The 20759-nt window shown below is 45.1% G+C and overlaps 1 protein-coding gene across 1 annotated transcript in view; it reads right to left on the bottom strand.

The window, feature by feature from the left end:
- Nucleotides 1–20759, bottom strand: part of LOC125759129 (uncharacterized) — a 127275-nt gene that overhangs the window by 81335 nt on the left and 25181 nt on the right. The gene's annotated exons all lie outside the window — the stretch shown is intronic.

The raw sequence follows: 20759 nt of genomic DNA, 5'->3' as shown, positions 1-20759 counted from the left end.
GTTGATGGTGTTAAAGCGACTAAGGCATATTTTCTTCGAGACAATGAGAGGGACGCGAAACACTACGTTCATTAGTTCCACGTGTGTGCGAGAAAGATATTTCATAGTTAGGCGTGCTGCGTCATTGCTTATCATTTTACTTTTATAGGTAGTAAATGCTGTTAACACAATTTCACACAGGAATTGACAGGACACTTGCGCTTTTCCTGACTAATTAAGACTATCACCTAATTGTAGCAAGCAACGTACTAAATGTGAAGTAGTTGAGATATTCTGGCAAATAATACTGGTCGTTGTTCTTTAGGCACACAAAAAGCGGGCAAGCCAATCGATGATTTTTTTTTCGGCGAATTGCACGGCGTCTTCAATGCCAGTTTTTATCTTAATTATTTCCTACTCTGCAGTTTTTGCTTTACATGCATCTAACGCACATTGCTGTCTTCAAATATTTTAAATTACGCTTAACAGTATTCGTTACGGCGCTAGCTGTGTGCTCCTAATAGTATATTCACCCTTGTTAATTACCCTGGAAAGTTGTTAATTACCCCCGGTACTCTCAAATTTTAGAGTGAAGCCAATGAATGCACTTAACATGTGCTGATGGGCTAGTTGGTTAGCCATGATATTTGGATGAAGTAGCGCACAAAAGGACACAGTAACGCACACATAAAATGACGGGAACATTCGGGCTGTTTAGGTGTGCGTGATTTTCTCCTTTTGTGCGCTGTTTCATCAAGTTTATTGCCCTAGTCATTTCTCGCTAACCTTTCAATAAATATGCACACAAACTAAACTCACACCTTTAATTTCCTCGTCATGTTCGGTAATCTGCGGGCCTAGAAATTCTTAGAAAACAGGGCATATTAGTGCTTACATTTTAGAAGCGTATTACCAGTAAATTTTAATTCATTTTTTCAGCAAGCCTAGGCAACTCAAAATCTCCCACAAAATTAGGCATTTAAACGTATTTTGACTCTTTTCTGTTGTACAAACAAATCGAGGTATGAAAACCACATCATGTCATTCTTGTTTACGTGTTTTCACCAAAACCATGTTCTTAGCACTGTTTCTGCCTGAGCAATGATAACCATCAAGGTGACACTTTGACTTTAAAAATTATTGCAGTTAAGTTACCGCAATCAGAAATAGATTCTACAGGCACAGCCTTTAAAAAACTTTTCACATATCTGAATGCGCCTGTCTTACACAAGTATAACAAAATGATGTAGTGTTTATACATCATTGTTAAGTTTCGAAATACCTATCTTATTACGAGATGAGCACGAAATCGATGTGATGTCAACCAAGCTTTGCTTATTCTTATCCCACTATTGAGTTATTATTACTACAGCGGTACACTGTACGAGCCAAGTCATATTAGAAGTATGAGGCACGGCGAGAGAAATCTAGGAAGTTGTATTGCACCATACGAAAAATCATATGCGCTTTCACAGCACTCAACTCAATCAGCTCGGTCCGTTTTCACTGCTATGCAAGCGACAAAAATAATCGCAAGCAGAGCTATCTGCCGAAAGTCACAGCACAATTGAATGGACATCGCTTTTCAAAGCGAACGCATCTCATTCCTTTCACTACGGGAGCGTAGCTGTTTGTCGGTGGACTCTACTATCTAGTCTCCTATTCTTCAAGCAGAATGGCCAGCAAGCGTCAGCGTGTATACATTTATTCTTTAAAGAGCAAGGTCGCGTGAAGACTCCAACTGGAACGATGACTTGGATTTCTTTGTACCCGGAGTATATGTTTAAAAGGCGTGGAAACCTACGGGACAAACTTAGAGCACTCGATGTGGCTTCCTTTTGTGACCTTGCTGCACTCGACTTGCTGGAAAATGGTTGGACTCGCTTGTATCAATCGCCATTTTTTTTTACGGAACCTTCTGAAGTTTTCTTGCAAAGTAAAATTCTATTTAATGTTAAGTGAGCCAGAGAATTCAGAGACGCCGGACAGACTCACGCTTTGAGCATCATTCTGGCAGATTGCCTAGCTGTCCGCTCCGATTCAGAAAATACTTTCTCTGGCAATGACTGTTGACGGAGCCGAAAGTCTGATCTTTGACAAAAAAAATCACGCCGTATCAACGAAGTGAATGATGACTCAGGAGCTGGCTCAGAGGTAATCGCGTATACCGTGAATGACATCACATGACATGACAAGAACTTTATTGGAGACCTGAATGCTCCATACAATTCCTCTACTGTCATATAAAGACGTCACACGTTGTTACAGTAGCGATTGTGGTCAGGTTGTTGTCGAACCACAAGCGGTCGCAGACTGTGCAGCTGTGGCCGAACGTGTGGTCGAGCAAATTGAGGAAATGTGGTTATGCCTCCGTTATTTTCATCATCAAGGCGCTCGAAGAGCAAAAGGAAGAAGACTTGTCTTTCGCGCAAGCGTGCGCATGCTGCAGTTGGCTATGCTATTTGTGGTTTTGCATGCGTTAATATCATCATCAAGGTGCTCGAAGTAGAAGAGGAAGAAGACTTCTCTTTCGCGCGAGCTGTGCCTGTAGCGGTCGCCTATGGAACTAAGGTTACGCTTACAACGCGGGACATTGCCCCAGCTTAAGAATCTGGCGAGCCAGCTCCTAAAAAAAAAGAATTCGAAAGCATTACACACGGCATATATATGGACTTTTCTTTTTTTCTTTTCAGACTGCAGGCTGCCCCCTTCATAACGATGATATGGGTCCTCAGTTTCTCGAAGAAGCGGGAGAGTATAATCCATATTATCATTTATCAGAGGAGCAAATGCCGTCAAATGCAGCGACGACTTGCGAAACGTGAAGGGAGATTTTTGACACTCCATGAAGATTGAGTGTTGTGGTGGCGCAGTGTCACGGAACCATACGTTAATCCAGAGCGACCCTCCTCCCAGCAAGCACAGTGCCGAAAGGTTTGAGCTTGCGATGATAGCAAAAGTAAAATCGAGAGAGCTGCCGGGTAACACGAGGCAAACAAGAGACCTATATCACGCAAGTTGCGGAGAAGTCCAAAGTGAATGAGAAAATATTTGACTCGAGCGGATGCGAGGTATTCCAGGCAAAGCTTTTTATATGGATACACACAACTGTACAAGCCACACTTGCCCATTATACAATGATTTTCCATGTACGGCGTATGTTGTACTGTATAATTATGAATAATGATTTCTATGCGTAAGTAAAATACTGGCGCCGCATCGCCGATCATAACCATGCGCATGGGGGGGGGGGGGTGTCAAAGGAGGCGGCCACATTCCCCTAACCACCTACGGGGGGGGGCGGAAAATCTTACAGGGATTTGCCCCGTGATTGTTTAACCCTTTAAATCCCAGGTGCCACATTTGTGGCAGTTTTGTTAGATTTTTTTGCCTCAGAATTTCTCTAAGTGACCCATGATTCCTTGCTGCCACAAACGTGGAAGTCCAAGCTTTCACTTACGATAGATAGATGGCGCTTCAGGTACCGCATTTTTTTTTTAGTTCGTTCACCACGTGGCTGAAAGGCACACATGTGCTTTGAAGTATAGCATACTTGCGGAGTTTTGTGATACCATTTGACTTTAAGTGTATCTAATCCGCCGTGTGAACGATCTAGCCATGGTCAAAAAGACCGTAAAGTGTACAGGGTGCGGAATGGGATGGAAAATAGAGGTTTGTACGGATGAGAAGACAGAGGGGAGCTGACGCCAAGTGTAAGCAATGCGAGTTAGAGGCGAAAATGGAAATAATGATGGCTGCCCAGAATGAGCTCATGGTAAGAATCGCCGAGCTGGAGATTGCATTGGCGACAGAGCGGGAAAAAACGATGGCTATGGGTGAAAGGCTTAAGTCAGCCGAGGAGGGGTTAGCAAAGGTAGTCAAGGTGAACCAGGAAGCAAGCGACAGCGGGAACAGCGGAGCATCGACCCCAACAGTGGTAGACGCGAAGGGGGAAACAGGTTTGGAAAAGACAGGTGCAAGGGTCACAGGACCCAGCTTCCGCGAAGTAGTTTTGGGAAGGGGAGGGGACAAAGCAGCAGTGGCACGCGCTAATAACCGAGGCAGTGGCCAGGTGCGGGACGGTACAGCAGAAGAGTCGGAGCACGTGATAATCACCGGGGACTCGAATTTAGTTAGATGCGAAGAAGCACTCAAGGAAAGGGTGAGAGGCGACAAACGAGTTTTAATAGGGAAGTTCCCAGGACATAGGCTGGGATCAGTGATGAGACAAGCTAGCGCAAAACTCGCAACTAAGGCTAATGGACGTAACCTCGTGATAATCGCGGGAGGTCTAAACGACGTCTTGAATGAAAAATCAGCCGAACTAGCGACCACATTGGCGAAAGGGGTCGATGACATGCGCGCCATTTCCCCTCAGGTGCAGATAGTGGTATGCACAATACCGGAAGTACCAGTGAGGAATATTAACTTGCAAAGAGTGGTTGTCGACGCAAACAAAGAGATATGGCGAATTAGTCGAGAGAAGGGCTTCGAGGTAGTGGATATAAACAGGGAGGTGCACAGGTGGGGCGGTTTCCAAAGAGACAGAATTCACTTCGATAAGAGGCTTGGTCATGAGGTGGGCTGGCGACTGGCTGGACGCACAGTAGCTTTTTTGGGGGGCACGCGGGCCCTTCGGTGCCCAGGGTAGCTTGTAATGAGGAAAACAACCAGGGGGACTCTTTGACAGGCAGTATAGCGAAAAACCAGAGAAAAGGTAAAAGAAGGGAGAAGGCGCGTGTTGCAATTAGTTACATAAACATGCAGGGTGACAGAAAAAAGGCAAAATGGTTAGAGATTGAGGAGCAGTTAAGTAAGGAACAGATAGGTGTTTATGCGGTTACAGAAACACACCTTAGAGACTTGGAAGAGCCACCACATATTGACAATTATATTTGGGAAGGATGTAACAGGATCACATCAGAAAGGAGAGGTGGGGGTGTTGGAATGCTAATCCATAGCAGAACAAAATTGGATAGAGTGAAACAAACGTGTTCAGAGCACATGTGGGTTTCGGGCACAGCAGGTGGAAAGAAAACGTGGCTAGGTGTAGCTTACTTGTGGACGGGGAATAACTGCAGAGAAAAGAATCTGGAGATAGTGAAATGCATAAGCACCGATAATAAAGAATTTGGTCATGATGCCGAGATAATCCTTCTAGGGGACATGAACGCTCACATTCATGACCTTGACGGATATTCAGACACCAATGGCAAGTTATTGCTAGATCTCTGCGAGCAACATAGTCTTGAGATAGTTAACGTGGGGCCTAAGTGTGAGGGGCAGATCACGTGGGAAGTCGGAAACCGGCAATCGAGCATTGATTATTGTCTCATGACAGAAGGAATATATGACAAACTTAGAGAGATGAGAATAGACGAGGAAGGCATTAACAGCTTGGGTAGTGATCATGAACGCATAATATTACAAATGGGATATAAAACTGATAATAAGAACATAGAATCAAAGTTTGGCAGCTTGTATCTAAATGACAAACAAATAACAAATATAGCCGCAAGAGTCGAGGAAAAAGTAGACGAACTACCAGGTAAAGACTGGAAGTATAGTGAGCTGCTACATATAATCACAAAAGAAATGGAAAAAGAGAAGAAAACGATTTGTTGGAAAGGAAAGAGAAAGCCAAAAAGTTGGTGGAACAAAGAAATCCGGGAGGCGATCGAGAAGCGACGTGAGGCATCACGGGAGCACAGACAAGCAAAAAAGGAGAAGCGGCCACAGGACGAAGTCAACCAAATATGGGAAATATATTTAGAGCAAAAATACATTGTGCAGAAATTAGTCGAGGCAAAAATTAAAGGTGAAAGTGAACGCTGGATGACAGAGATTCGCGAAAAGAAGAAGGCCGCGCCTAGGATATTCTGGAGCCACCTAAAAGCGCTGGGTAGGAAGTCTGTCACAATGCAACAACATATGGTAGATGAAGGAGGAAACCAATTGGAAGGGTATGAAGCGCTAGGTTACATCCGAAAGATAACAGCCGATTCGTTTAAAAAGGTCGCCCAGGGGATTCCCCCGGTGAGTAAAAGTACGCAAAGGAGTGCAACCGACGAAGATGTAGTACTAGAGAATTTCAATTGGAAGAAAGCCGAAGGAAAAATTCCTAAGCGCACTACACCGGGCTTAGATGGGGTTCCCGTCAGCCTCATTAACGAACTCGGACATAACACTAAAGAAGCACTGCTGAAAGCCGTAGAAAAGTGCTTACAGGAGAGGGAAATACCAGACAGTTGGCGAAAAAGTAGATTGAACTTAATATATAAAGGCAGGGGAGAAAAGGATAACATTCGATCGTATAGACCGCTAACCATTACATCGGTGCTATACAGGTTGGCGATGCAGGCAGTAAAATTAAAAATAGAAGCGTGGGTGGAACAAAATGATATTTTGGGAGAACTTCAGAATGGATTTCGAATCGACAGGCGGTTAGACGATAATCTGTTTGTTCTTGCTCAGTGTATAGAAATATCGAAAATAGAAAACAGGCCCTTATACGTAGCTTATCTAGATATTACCGGGGCGTATGACAACGTTAATCAGGAAATTTTGTGGGATATACTGGAAGAAGTGGGCATAGGTGACGACTGTATTCAGCTTTTGAGGGAAATATACCGAGAAAATACAGTTTGTATAGAATGGGAAGGAACAAGTAGCAAGGAGAGCGTTGAAATTAGCAAGGGGCTGAGACAGGGATGTCCTTTGTCCCCGCTGTTATTCATGCTGTACATGGTGAGGATGGAAAAAGCGCTAGAAGGTAGCAACATTGGATTTAATTTGTCACACAAACAGGTCGGCACGATGGTTGAGCAGAAGCTTCCAGGTCTATTTTATGCTGATGATATTGTCTTATTTGCGGACAGTCAAGATGATATACAGCGACTGGCAGATATATGCGGAAGGGAATTTGAGATTCGAAGAGAGGCTGAGGAAAATGAAGAAGAGTAGATGGGCAGAGAAGGTTTTCAGGTATTTGTATAGAAAAAGTGTTGACACGCAGTGGAGAAAAAGAACTAGGAGGCTCACCAGTAAATATACGGCTAGCAGTGCGGGCGATATGGCAACAAGGAGCATTAAGCGGGAGGTCAGAGAGGCGGAGAGGACTTATTGGATGGCAGCGATGGAAAAGAAGCCGGCTCTGAGTAACTACCGAAAGGGAAAAAAGGAAATAAGGAGAGAAAGGTTTTATGATAATTCAAGGGGAAGCGCTTTACTGTTTGAAGCAAGGTCGGGCTGCCTTAGAACGCGTAGTTATAAAGCGAGATTCAGTAACGAAGAAGAACAATGTACATGCTGCGGGGGAACTAAGGAAACGATGGAACATGTACTGATTGAATGTGGCGATATTCACCCAGGTATACGTGTGGGCACGAGTCTACATGAAGCCTTGGGTTTTAGGGACAACAATGGAAAGCTGAACATGTCCGCGATAGAAATAAGTAAGAGACGGTTAGAGTATTGGTGGCAGAAAAGTAGAGATAAAGAACAAAAATAAATAATGGGGGAATAATAAGGTCATTCTGCCTTAAGAGGCAGAGAGATAGACCGTGAATTTGTATTTTTTGGTATAATAACATAGATTTAATCAATGTAGATAAGGTATTAGGCCAACATGAAACAAGGAAGCTTTTTCTTTTTTTTTTCGAGCCTGGTGGCAGACATGTCACCGCCCCGTTACAAAGGGGACGCTCATAGCATCCATCCTTCCTTGAGTGCTTCTTCCATTGCAAACATTGACACCACGTGCGGCTGGGAAAGACGGCGAGCTCCTGGCTTGTTCATGCTCCTCTTTGCTTATTACCTGTAATATCTGGTTATAAATGCCTATATTCTTTTTTGCGAAGTCTACGGAACGAGCCTAGTTTCTAGTATTTTTGTATCATTGGTTATTGTCAACTGTATGTGCAGTTTGGGCATGCATACACGTTTGTGACACTCAGGACTACGAAGTCCAGCTTCCGGATAGGCCAAAAAATGTACAGAAGTTTGCAGTGCGTCGCAGTTCTGTTTCTTTTTCACTATTATCTGCAAAAGACGTTTTAGAGCACCTCAAAGGTTTAAAAAGGTTTTTCTTTATGGAGGCAATGGTTGACAGACGAGCAAATGCAAGAAAAATATCTTTGAAAATTAATATCCAAGCCGAAGCGAAGATGAAGACTTGGAAGGCTCAGATTGCAAAGGAGAGTACATTTCGACGGAGAGATTGCCACGCACGGATGGTGAAAGCTCTACAGACAGTGAGAATGAAGAAGTTGAACTTACATCGACTCAGATGAACAAAAGAAATATATGGCACTGGGTGAAGAAGGATGTCAAGATCAACTGTGGAGAAGAACACACCTTACCTATGCGTTGATACAAAGAAAAGTCAACTGGTTTCAAATTTTTCACGCCTCTTGAAAGCCCCTGAGAGTTCAATGCATGGTCCCCTATTTTCAATTCCTCAATCCCGACTGCAACAAACGTGGCGTTAATAAAATTCTTATAAAATGTGCATGTATTGTTGTAAGTTTTTTCCAGGTATTACTTTGAACGAAAACTGTATGAAAATATCATTTTCGGTTGTGGGCACTGCGCAGACTGTATGTGGGAAACAAAGGGTTAAGGAATAGGGTTATGGCCACGGAGGTTTTCAATGATAACGGTGGCAGAGGGTCCCTGTCGCATTCAAAGAACTGCTGACTTCCCAACTTTACTCCCGGAAAGCCAGGGACCAAAGGCAGGCCATTATGATAAGCACGTCTTCGCTTATTTAATTTTAACCCATTGTGAAGCATGCTATATTTTGCACTCGACAAGCGGGGCCGACGGGGCGGGCTCTACAATGAAGCTTTGCTCCCCTCCCCTCCGTCCCAAACAGAGAACCTCGTGCACGCCTTTGTTGAAGAGAACGCGTGAGTAGCTATCGAAACGAGGCGCGATATATTAAAGGGACCCTCTAACACTTTTCCTGACCTCATTGTTTTACGGTTTTTACTTTCGGGTTGCGTAAACTGGAGGCTGAAGTGCAGCAAGAACGGCAGTGGTAGGGGCACGCAGTCCGAAGTTATTCAGCCTAGAACACTCAAAATACAATAAAATGGAGGCCTACCCTCAACTCGATTCTCGCGGGGTCACCTGACCACGTTTCACTCGCCCTGTGACGTCTGATGGCGCCCCAATGAAATTAACTGAAAGATCCCACGTACGGGAAGCTTGCATACAATGTTGGCCGTTCTTTCCAACGTATTGATGACGCCGTTGCGATAGTAACAAACAATGTGGTGCATTAAAAGTGAACTGCGCGTCCGAAACGAGGCAGATCGTGAACGCCTCTATCATGTTTTCTAGTTTTAGTCGTGTTTCTTGTCGCGACGGCGTCTATATCAACGCTCTTACATTTTTTCCCTTCAGTTTCTACAAACAACGGCGCCTGGAGCGTCCCGAGCGCGTTTCCCTCCAGCGCCGTGGCGTTCGGCGCATTCTTTGCCGGGCGCTGTAGTTTTAAAGCTGAAATGTATAAGATCGTATGTCTAGTTGGTGTTCAGTGAAAAAAGCATGCTTAAGAAAAACTAAACCCAACAATTACCCCTTTTGTGATGCAACGCCGCTATTATTTCTAACGTGACATTTATCCAATCATAGGCCAGCGCTCATCTTCGTCATTTCCGCCCGCAATAGTTCTGGCGAGCGCCACTACGCGTTGATGCGGTCAGCAGGGATAAAAAAAAGTGTTGGAGGGCCCCTTTAACGCGAGAGCGTTAAAGAGCTCGTATCGCAGAAATTCCGCCGTCGGCGTCGGCACCGTTGGTTGTGAGCGAAAAATCATCATCTTGTCCGTGACCGAAAAATCGAAAAAGCTGCAAATAAAATAAATAATAAAAATGTTTGGTCCGAGTGAGAATCGAACCCAAGCCGTCTGTGTGGCAAGCAGGTGTTCTACCACACAGCCACGCCTCTGCTTGGAGCTGCACTGAAAGTAACTTTCATGCTTCCCAAAAATACGCGTCCTGTATACAGGTGTCACAGTACGAGATGTAATATCGCAGTAATATTGCGTGGTACAAGCGTACATTGCCATCGAGCGTGACACCATGTCAACATCATAACGACTTGGTGGTTTAAAGACAGCCACCCATTACAAAAGGCACACACATTACTGCGGGTATTCCCTTAAGACCACGTAGTGGGTGCATCGCAACTTCGAAAAAGCTTCTCGCGCATAATTGCTCCTGGTTTAAAGCATGCTACCCATTACATAAGGCACACACCTTAGTGCGCGCATTCTGTTAAACACTCGTAGTGTTCGAAGTGCGCACTAGGGGCAGGATATCGCTATCGCGTTCAACTCTTAAAGGCGAAGCTTAAGCGTCCCCAAATTTTTTTCGCGTTATTCGTTTAACATTCGTTCAATCTGTGTCTGGGTGTTGCGCTAGTAGCGCTATAGCTGATTGACAGTTTATTTTGGCGAACTGTTTACAGATACATCGCTTCAGCACTTAGAGGGCAATACTAAACAAAGAACGTAACTGCCTTTCCAAGTGAAGAAGAGTAAAAACTCGAGATTGCAGCTGTACGAAGAACTGTTCCGGAGGAGAGAACGCGGGTTGTTTACTATGTAACGTCTGTATTTATCGTGCTACGGAAGAAAAGAAAACATTCGGTGATGAAAGGGGTCCGTTACCAAGCGGTAATATGTGGCCGTGGCACGACACGAAACCTCTTTCTCTTGTTACCGCTGTACATTTTCAACGATAAATTACCACCAACTCGCACAAGTTTCTTTTTTCGTGTCAATGTCTACGGCAGATTAATTATAGTGCAGATAACGATGTCCATAGGTTGCTTTTCCGTATATACTCGTGCTTCCAAGGAGACAAAAACACAAGCAAAAAGCAATAAAGAAAGGTGGCGAAAGGAAATGAGTAGAGGGATGTTTAAGAGCTGATAAAGCATCTCCTATAATTTTTTTTTCACATTTCTAGTAAATGCGCGCAGCGAGTTCGCAATAACGTCACGATCAACAATTCCAGAGGCGGAAGCGCTACGAGCAGCGGGTGCGCCGCAAAAACAAAGATAAAACCAATCGCTTGCCCTCTTCGTGCCTTTCGGTATCCGCAGCGTTGATCGTGACGTCACCACTCTTGTCTTGTCATTTTAGCAACAAAAAAAAAAACTTTTTTCTGCTCGCAGGTGCGTGCGATAACCGCTCTTTCTCCTCGCACGGTGAGGAGAAACACTCGACCAGGAGAAGAGACGAGCCGATGAGCGGTGCTTAGCGAAGGAAAGAGCGAAGCGAGCGAGGAGTGCTTTTGAATGATGAAACGCGTTAAACTCCGCTATTGCGGCACCATTTCGCGAAATTCTCGCGGCTACGTCTTTGTTGAGTACTCGTGCGGAACTGCAACAACCCAAATAAATTTCGACCCCTGGGTGCTTTAGGTAACCATTAAGGTAACGGCATGGCTAGAACAAGAGAATCACTAGCCAATGGGGGTGTGCGAATATTCAAAAATTTTGAATAACGACTCGAATAGCGTTGTATTCGATTCGAGTGTCGAATAGAATACTGCACATTTGAAATAACTAATACCTTTGGAATATTTCTCGAATAATCCGCAACGAAGAAAAATGCTTGAAGGAACGAGACGTTGGAACAGCGACGGTTAACTTTTCTTGTTTTTTTTTAAATATATATTTACCCAGATAAATGAAGCCCATGCACTTACGGCACTATCGATGCCATATTGAACTCAGGATGAAGGCGTTCTTGCTTAAAACTCCAGTGTCACCGAGGCGACAGTGTCATTACTCCACTCTTTCACTATGGCTTTCATTATGGTGTTAACGCATGAAAATTGCTTAATATTTATATATCAGTTTTGTTTCAGAGCTGTTGACAAAATACCACCACGAATACTGTAGTCACTGCTGTGCCTCAGTCTGCAGTTACAAAATATTTCGAAGGCTCTCGGTGCTGCTGTATACGAGCTTGGCTTAGTTTAAATAATTTTGTTACTTTTTTTCGGTTAAAAGCAATCATAATGTTCCTTTGTGAAAGTTTGTGAGCATCTGTTTAAAATGAAATGTTGCAGAATTTTTTAGCTGTTGTGAAATCTGTTACCATACCAGTCAAGGGCTGCTTTGAAAATGGTTCTCTTACTATTCGAAAACTATTCGAACAGTATTCAATTTGTATTGCTATTCGTTTCGGTGTCATCACTATTCGATTCGTTTTCGATTCGGTTCTTAAGGTCACTATTCTCACACCCCTAGTAGCCAAAGCACAATCTCTGAAACCTATTATATGCGCGTGCTGGCTGTGCCTGAAGCGAAGATTGCAAACGGGCTGAGAACCGCAGAATGTGACCCATATACTTAGACAATGAAGATGTGCAGTTGGTCGCAGCAAAGAACGGTCGGGGTCAGTGGTTGATTCACCTCACGATGTGCGACTAGCATTCGAGCTATAATTAGCAGTTCGCGTATCCACCTCATAAAATTTTGGTGCTTGGTTGTTAACTTATTTTATATTAACTCCTGAACCGAGCGTTCGCACCTTTCATAGATATACGGGTATATCGTCGTTGGCGTAGGGCTTCCATCTATTCGGGCTCTTCTCTCAGTCGAGGTTGCCTTTCCCATTCCCTAGTATGTCTGCTTCGTACTAGTCGTGCCAAGCCTGAAAGAAGGGCGCAGTGGGTGGCCTTCTTTGTTTCTCTTATTTTCCCTCTCCTCTTTCTCTTTGTTTCTTGTATCTTTACTTTGTATCTCTTTGCATTCCTTCCTTTCTATTTTTTTCTCTTTCTCGCTCTTTTTATCGTTATTTCGTTTTTTCCCTTTCTTTCCCCTTGCTTCTGTCTCTCCCTTTGTTTCTGTGAATTGATTCTGATTTCTGATTTCTGATTTCTGATTTCTGATTGATTTCTGTCAATTGATCATTCTATTTTCTAACTATCTTCATCTCTCTCTCTGCTTCTTTCTATCTCTCCCTGTGTTTCTTTCTTTCTTTCTTTCTTTCTTTCTTTCTTTCTTTCTTTCTTTCTTTCTTTCTTTCTTTCTTTCTTTCTCTATGTTTGTATATCTTTATTAGTCTTTCTACCTTTCTGTGTCTTTTTCCCGATATTTCTCTCTATTTTTTGTTTTTGTTTCTTTCTATAGCATTCTCTCTCTCTATCTCTTTGTAAGGCAGTAGTGTGTAGCGAGATTTGGCCAACTTGTCTGGCACACACGCGTTCGTGATGATGATAGTTTTCAGATAGGCCGCACACACAAAAACGGCTAGCTTAAACAGCTTCGCTGTCAAAAAATAAATAAATAAAGATTAAAGCCAGTTCCATGACTGCGAACTTTGAGTAGACAGCGGAGCTGGCAAACCAGCACCACCATCTGGTCAGCGCAGATTAAGTTCCTAATTAACAACGAACCTGTTATAGCTCGAAGTAAAACGTCCGTCCTACCGCAAAAAAAGCCTTCGTGCTGTTGCCTAGCAACAACCAAGCAACACCTGCGCAAAACCTGGGTTTAACCTCGCCTAGCGCCGCATGCGCCGACGGAGACAGTGCGCGCATGCGCCGCGCTGAGGTCGGTCACAGCTGGTGTAACGTCAGCATAGCCGCGCATGGCCTCACGCTGCAGTTGATGCGACGAGGAGTCGCCGCGTATGGCCGCCGTGACGCAGCATAACCACGTATCGCCTATGCATAGCCATGTCGTAGCTAGCATAGCAATGCATATCCGTGCATAGCCGTGCCAGTACAGCCATGTCACAGCAGGTTTGACGTGAGCACTGTCTCTTAGCAACCGCGTACACGTCATACCTCCTATAGGTGTAGGTGCTTGGCCGTGTTTAAGCAGTCTGCAGCCATGGCTCGTCAGAAGAAGCTGCGCACGGCCAAGAAGCTTCCGCTTACCGCGAGTCTCGGCGTGCTGCGGATGGAGAGCGTAACCGTCAACGGCTGATTACATCCCGCCTATGAGGCTCATGAAACGGCTACGAAGTTGCAAGGGTGAGCGGACCTCGACTATGCTCGACGAGAGCGCGAGGCGAACGCGCCAAGAAGGCAGACTATGCGAAGTTTGCCCTGCGTGGCGCGAGCCGAGTACGGGCGACGGAAGGCCCGTGCTTCAACCGGGGATGCCAAAGCCACGTTTATGCGTGAGTTTCTGGCGCTAGAGCTCGGACATTCTTGCGAGGTCTGTGACAGGCTGTGGTTCGACCCTACTTTGTCTACGGAAAGCTGGTTTCAGCATCAGCCAAGGAAAGACCTAGCATGAGCCAAGAAGGCCACGTTGAGCCCGTAAATCGACCAGCTTCGCTGTTTTTTTAATGTTACACGGGTAGCGTAAACCTTCTTTTTTAAGGTCGAAGATCCTTAGGGCCTAGCCTTGGTGTCGTCCGCGTCCGTCACGCTACACAAAACCGAAACCGAAACCGAATACCTGCAGAGCGAAAACGAGGGCATATGTGTAAAAAACCGACTTTATGTGCACACCAAGCAAGCATACTACAGCACAATACATGATACAAAGAATACGCCAGGGGGCACTGCACTACAAAATCCAGATGGCGCTATAGCACAAAACGGGTATAGAATCGCCCTCCACACCGCTCATTTTTATTCTGCCATGGATAGGAGCGAACGCGAACGCGCTCTCGCCCATGAAAGGCAGCGTCGACGCAGACAGCTAGCGACTCCAGAGCAGAGAGCTCAACAAGCAGCAGCTAAACGGCAAAAGCGTCAGGCAGACGCCGATGTACGAGCGCGTGAGGCACCGGGTAAACGCCAGGCAGATCCCGAGTTAAAGGCCCTGTGAGCTGCCGCTAAACGCGAAAAGCGCCAGCCGGAAACGCACTTGAGATCTCGAGAAGCTGCTGCTAAACGCCAAAAGTGTCAAGCACATCCGGAGAAAGGAGCACCGCAAGCGCATGCTACATGTCTGAAGCGATGTCTGTCGGAAAGTGGAGGAGCCGACGCGCACTTAAAGTGCGCTTTCCTCGACCGAAGCTTTGGTCACAGATGGAAAGTCTGAGATCGTGTGTGACGGTTTCCGAGCTTCGCCCACTCGTCAGCATTAACTTCAGGGATATGCGGTGATTTTTTTTATTGACATAATATAAGGTTATGTTTGCGCACAAATAAGGCGCCAGCTACTCCTTAGCTCCCAGATGTGTCTAAAAAAGAGCACATACTGAACTAGTGTGAAGTAATAAATTACCTTAGCAGCGAACACCATGTTGCATGTGCCAACACCCCATATGCCATCCTCCCCACTTTATTCAGAGTCAAGATATCGTCTTCGTAAGGTGTAAAGATACTTCTAATTAAAGTTACAGCACTATTACGCGCGTGTTACGCGGCCCTGGACTTGGGTACTATTGAACCACCAAACATCAATTTGCTATGTTCACTTGTGGCGAAACAAGATATTTGTTTGTGTATTGAAAATGCGCACCTACGAGCTTTCATATAATTTTATATATTTACCCGAATTCACTGGCCCTATTCTGTTGTGAATTTACCGTGTGACGTTTTAAATACTCTGTTATGAGGCAGCGATAAGCCGTCTCAAACTGGGCTTACAAACTTATTATATCAAACATGATTTATATCTCAGCAGCTGAACACAGCATTTTACTGACATAGCCTTACGGTAATCACAAGACAGACTTCAGTGAACGGAAGGGGAATTTAAAGAGCTCGTGTTGACAGCTGAGCTGTTTCAGCCGGCGTTATATATATCAAAACGTTTATTGAGGAACAAGAAGAGGTCCAGGGAGCGGGTGGGTGGGGCACCTCTTCCATGGCTCCACTGGCTTGAGCGGCCCGCCGCGCCTGGTCGAGGAGGACTAGTTGCACCCTCGATCCTCGCTGGCAAGCAATGTCTCCCACTGCTTTCTTCCGGAAATCTTGCCGGCTGTTTGCGGCGAGTTAATTTCGGGTGGCCTGTTCTGGCAATCCCAGGTTATGTTAATCTGTCCAACACTAACAAAATTTCCCGCTAAAGGGGACCATGAGGCGATGGGAAGCCGGAGCACTTGCACGATTCAAAGCCACCTAGAAAAAAAATGTCAAGGCCTCCGAATTACCTCCTCCAATCGTCAATACGTCACGACAGTGAGATGACAGCGGTAGATGGGGGAGGGGGAGGGGGGAGGCAGTCAAAGCGACGCGCGCCGCGTCGTGAACGCAACAAACGCGCGCCGCGTTGTAAAAAAAAGTTTTCTCCTTGGCTGCAACACTACAGCGGCCGCATGCAAGGAGGTTTAAAAAAAATTCTGGAGTGGAAGCTCTCGCAACGCCTTGCCAGAACAAGTGAAGCCAGCTTTTGCCCACCAAAGAACTCGGAAACATGCTCTTTTCAGGTGGTGCCTACTAAGAGATTAAATGGCTTTGATCTGTTAGTATAAATACTACGTTAATTATAAAATAAAAGATAGTTGTTGCCGACAAAAGTAACCCGCCGAGTGGAGTATTGGCGACTGATCTCCAATAAAATTTGCCATGACTTTGAGGCTTACTGATGAAAACTAGTAACACAAAGACACGCTTGGAGCAGTATCTGACCCGTAAAATTTGCTATATTAAACTCGTCTGGCGCGCGTGGAAAACGCTCGCTTTCCTTCGCCAAACGCCGATGATTTATCGTGCCCCTACTAAGATGGCGGCCGCAGCCGCCATCTTGTGGTGGGCACGGCTTCACTCTTGCGCAATAATCGCCGCTCCAGCAATTTTTTTTTTAACCTCCTTGGCCGCATGTAGAGCCACGGCCAGACTGGAAAGACGCGCGCGTTCCGTAGAAGGAACGCGCGCGTCTTTCCAGAGCGGCCGTGGTAGAGCATGCTGCATCACATACGCGCTTGCTATCTGTCGCGTGCGCGTGGTTAATCATTCCCATGGTCATCCACTGAAGCGCAGCGATGCCCGGCTGTTGCTGTGCACCAAACTGCAAGTCAAATCATGACGGAGGGCCAAGTGTACGAGTGCACAGATTTCCTTCAGACCCAATTATGCGGGCAGCGTGGACCAGAGCTGTTCCCCGGAAGGACTTCTTGCCAACGAAGTACACAGTGGTAAGCATTCCTTCTCTGTGTTGTTTATCAGGGTTTTCAGATATATCGATTTCGTTAGCATAGTGTCCAAAGTATCCGTTGATGGTTGCACGCTAGATGGGAATTCCGCACTTGTCGGTACGCTTGTTCTGCGTTTTGGTCGAGCTCATGTTTCTAACATCTTTTTATTTTGTTTCAGCTCTGTGAAAAGCATTTCTTGCCATCGGATTACTTGAAGACGACATCTTACACAGACGTCAAGACAGGAAAAGTTGTCGAAGTCACCCTGAAGAACAGTCGTCTGAAGCAAACTGCAGTGCCGAGCTTGTTTCCCAACTGCCCTGCCTACTTATCGCGTCCGCTACCATGCGTTCCGGAAGCACCGGATGTGAAAAGAGCGCGATTGGAAGCCGCTTGTTTGCACAATGCAATAATGCTTTCGCTGCAAACGCAACCAGAAGAGGAAACCAAAAATAAGCTCAGTAGTTTTGCGGACTTGCTCAACGCCTTGCCAGGATTTGAGCATTCAGACTTCTGGACTGTAATCCACAAGGACCCCAAGGTTTACTTCTTGGACTAGGCTCTCCATTCTGCTCCAACCATCCGCACTTCGGTGATTGTGTCTACTGACCTTCGCATTGAAGTATTTTTTGGTGAAACGGTCGTGAGAAATTGTGGTGATGTGCTAGTTCCTGAAAAGATATGTGACTTAAGAGATTTGAAGAGAGTGCTAGAGATCATCGAACAGACTCGCAAGGATATCAGCGCGGCGCCTTCTGAGAAAGCCCGTCATCTACTGAGATTGGTGTCGACGTTACTAGAGCAAGCAAGCGGCGAACATTTTGCATGCGAGTTGCGAGAATGGCATTTGGAGGTGCTGAAATTCTTGAAGAGTCAAGTTGATCTCGTTTTGAATAATGCCAGCCGTTATCCCCCAGATTTGTTGGTTTTTTCTAGCCTTCTGTTCACCATTTCACCTCATGCATACAGATTCTTGAGAAATTCGATGAAGCTTAAGATGCCGCATCCTGATACTATCAGGAGACTGTTCATCGTGTGATATTAACCCCGTAAAGGAGCAGCAAGAAGCTAGCTTTCTTTCTTATGCCAAGCGGATTGTAAGCACACTTAAAGAGCATGAAAAGACTGTGACATTAATGCTTGATGAGGTTCATCTGCAGTCTTTTTTCGATTACAAGGCTGGCTTTGTAACTGGCGCTGCGGCAAATTCATCAACTGCGGCAAAGACTGCCCACGTATTTATGATACAGAGCCTTCTTTCTTCAAACAAGGATGTTGTACACATTCTTCCCGTGGCGCAAATAGATGCTAAGGCACTACATGACTTCCTTCGGAAGCTTATTCTTGATCTCGAGGCATCTGGTTTTAGAATAATCACAGTGATCCCAGACAATAACTCCATAAACAGAAAAGCTATGTCCTTCTTCGCTAAGCCCGCAAGTGTCAGCATTGTTTACCAGCATCCTGCTGACTCATCGCGACCCCTGTTTTTCATGGTGGACCCAGTTCACATACTAAAGTGTATAAGAAATAACTGGCTAAATCAACGAAACATTGGAAAATGCATGTGCTTTCCTAAACCAAAAAGTAATGTGGCTGAACCAAAGATACTTACAGCATCTTTCAAGGTATTGTGCGAGTTGCACGAAGCTGAAAAGCATGAGCTCTTGAAGTTAGCGCCAACTCTCACTTTGAAAGCGCCGAACCCCTCCAACATGGAACGACAGAACGTTAAGCTTGCACTAAAGGTTTTTAACTCATCTACTGTTGCTGCTCTCAGTACCGCAACGTTCCAGCATGCTAAGGAAACATCTGAGTACATTGACACCATATTGACTTGGTGGAACATTGTTAACGTAAAGGCGCCAAGAAAAGGACAGCGGCTGCGAGATCATTTGCAAGGGCCAATAGTATCATCGTTGTGTCCGCAGCTCGAGTTCCTGCAAAAAATAGTTGAGTGGCTTGATCACTGGGAAAGCCTCAGACATAACAATGGCCGCCTTACACGTGAAACGCACGCAGCTTTCAGCCACACTACCCACGCCTTGCACGAACTAGCCATATACTGCCTGGAAGAGCTTCATTTTGAGTACGTTCTTTTGGGCAAATTTCAAACTGACTGCTTGGAGGATCGCTTCGGAAAGTATAGGCAACTGTCGGGTGCGAATTAACATGTGTCAATAAGGCAGATATATGAATCTGAAAACAAACTGCGTTTGCAGAAGGTTTTGGACCTGCCAGATTTAGACATGCTACCAGCTCCGAATGCGAATACATGGAGGATAGGTGTGCCGTCTGCGCACGGCCAGTTTGACGTCGCTGTGACTGATTCTGACATTCAGAAAAAAGCGTCAAGGCTTCCTGCAGTAACATACGTTGCCGGCAGTAACATACGAGCAGTTGTAGTTAACGCTGTACTGTTTACTGAAATTATATTAGACAAGCTCAGGGCACCAGAATACTCTGCGCGATTTCTCAGCCTTCCTACGTAGAAAGACACTCTTGTCAGCCTTGTGTTCTCTGCCCTTGCAGACTATGAGGACCTAGATGTGTGTGATTCTGGTCATTCTGCACAGGAAGTAATGGAGCATGCTGTAAGTGCTGCAGCGAATACACTGCTGAACAACTTGTGCCGCACAGAAAACGACAAATTACGTAATGCCAAGAATGAGCGAAAGCTAAAGACCTTGAAGACCTGAGAGCTGTTTCTCGTTCCTTATGTTTTATTCATGATGCTCTGTTTTTTGGACGATATTTCTGTGCTTTTGTTGAAAGAACCCTTGTAAAAATTGTGTGCCGTAGCTAGGCTTCACTTGCGCACAACATCATCATATAAACGATGCATTTTGTCCATTCTAAATACTATCGTTGAAGCGCATTGTGATAGTTGTTTATCATTGGAGCTCTCCATGTTACCGCATTTCACCATTGCGTACTTTAAATTTCACTGAGGGGAGAAATTTTGTTTTTGGCTGGGTCTTCGCCATTATCTCAACACTTTATGAAGACCAAAGTGACCAGCAAACAGGGCGGGTGGAAATAAAAAAAAAACACGATCAGAGATTGTACAAGAAGGCTGAAGCTCGTTTTGTGAGAATCATTTGTGCATGGCGCTATTATGATAAAATGTACACCAATAAAATGAACCTTGATATTCTTGTGTCTAGCCCTGTTTTACAAAATGCGAAAATGCACATGATCAATGCAAATACACGCTTTAAACTGTTCCTTGAAAACTGACTTTTGTTAATTTGTCATTAAAGTATACTATATGCCTTCACTGTGCTGTTCTGCTCTTTCGTAGTCACTTCAGTATACGACTAAAGTGACAAAGTTTGCTTTCTATAATCTTTGTCAAGCATTCACGCCCAAAAGCACAATAAGAGATGTAATGTTACGATATACACAAAAACAATGTTTCTAGCACATTATTCTAAGTAAAGGGTAAGAGAATGACGCTTGTTATGATGGTGTAGATTGCCGTGAACCGGCGCGAGGTACTTATTTTTTGCGTTCAAAATACGTGCCTTGCGTTGGGGCCGAACCATATACAGTGCTGGATAAACTTGGAGGACAGCGCTAATTTTTCGAAGCCATAAACAGCGACTCGCAAAATGACTACCTGCAAGCGCGACGAACCTAGACGCGTCGAAGCCAACGTTCCGGCCCATCTCGCTAGCGTGACGTCATATCGGCGTTCGGAGGCCTTGAT

Source organism: Rhipicephalus sanguineus, chromosome 7, assembly GCF_013339695.2.
Source record: "Rhipicephalus sanguineus isolate Rsan-2018 chromosome 7, BIME_Rsan_1.4, whole genome shotgun sequence".
Classification (NCBI taxonomy): Eukaryota; Metazoa; Arthropoda; class Arachnida; order Ixodida; family Ixodidae; genus Rhipicephalus; species Rhipicephalus sanguineus.
The sequence above is the reverse complement of the archived record's forward strand: the minus strand, read 5'-3'. Positions and strand labels throughout refer to the sequence as shown.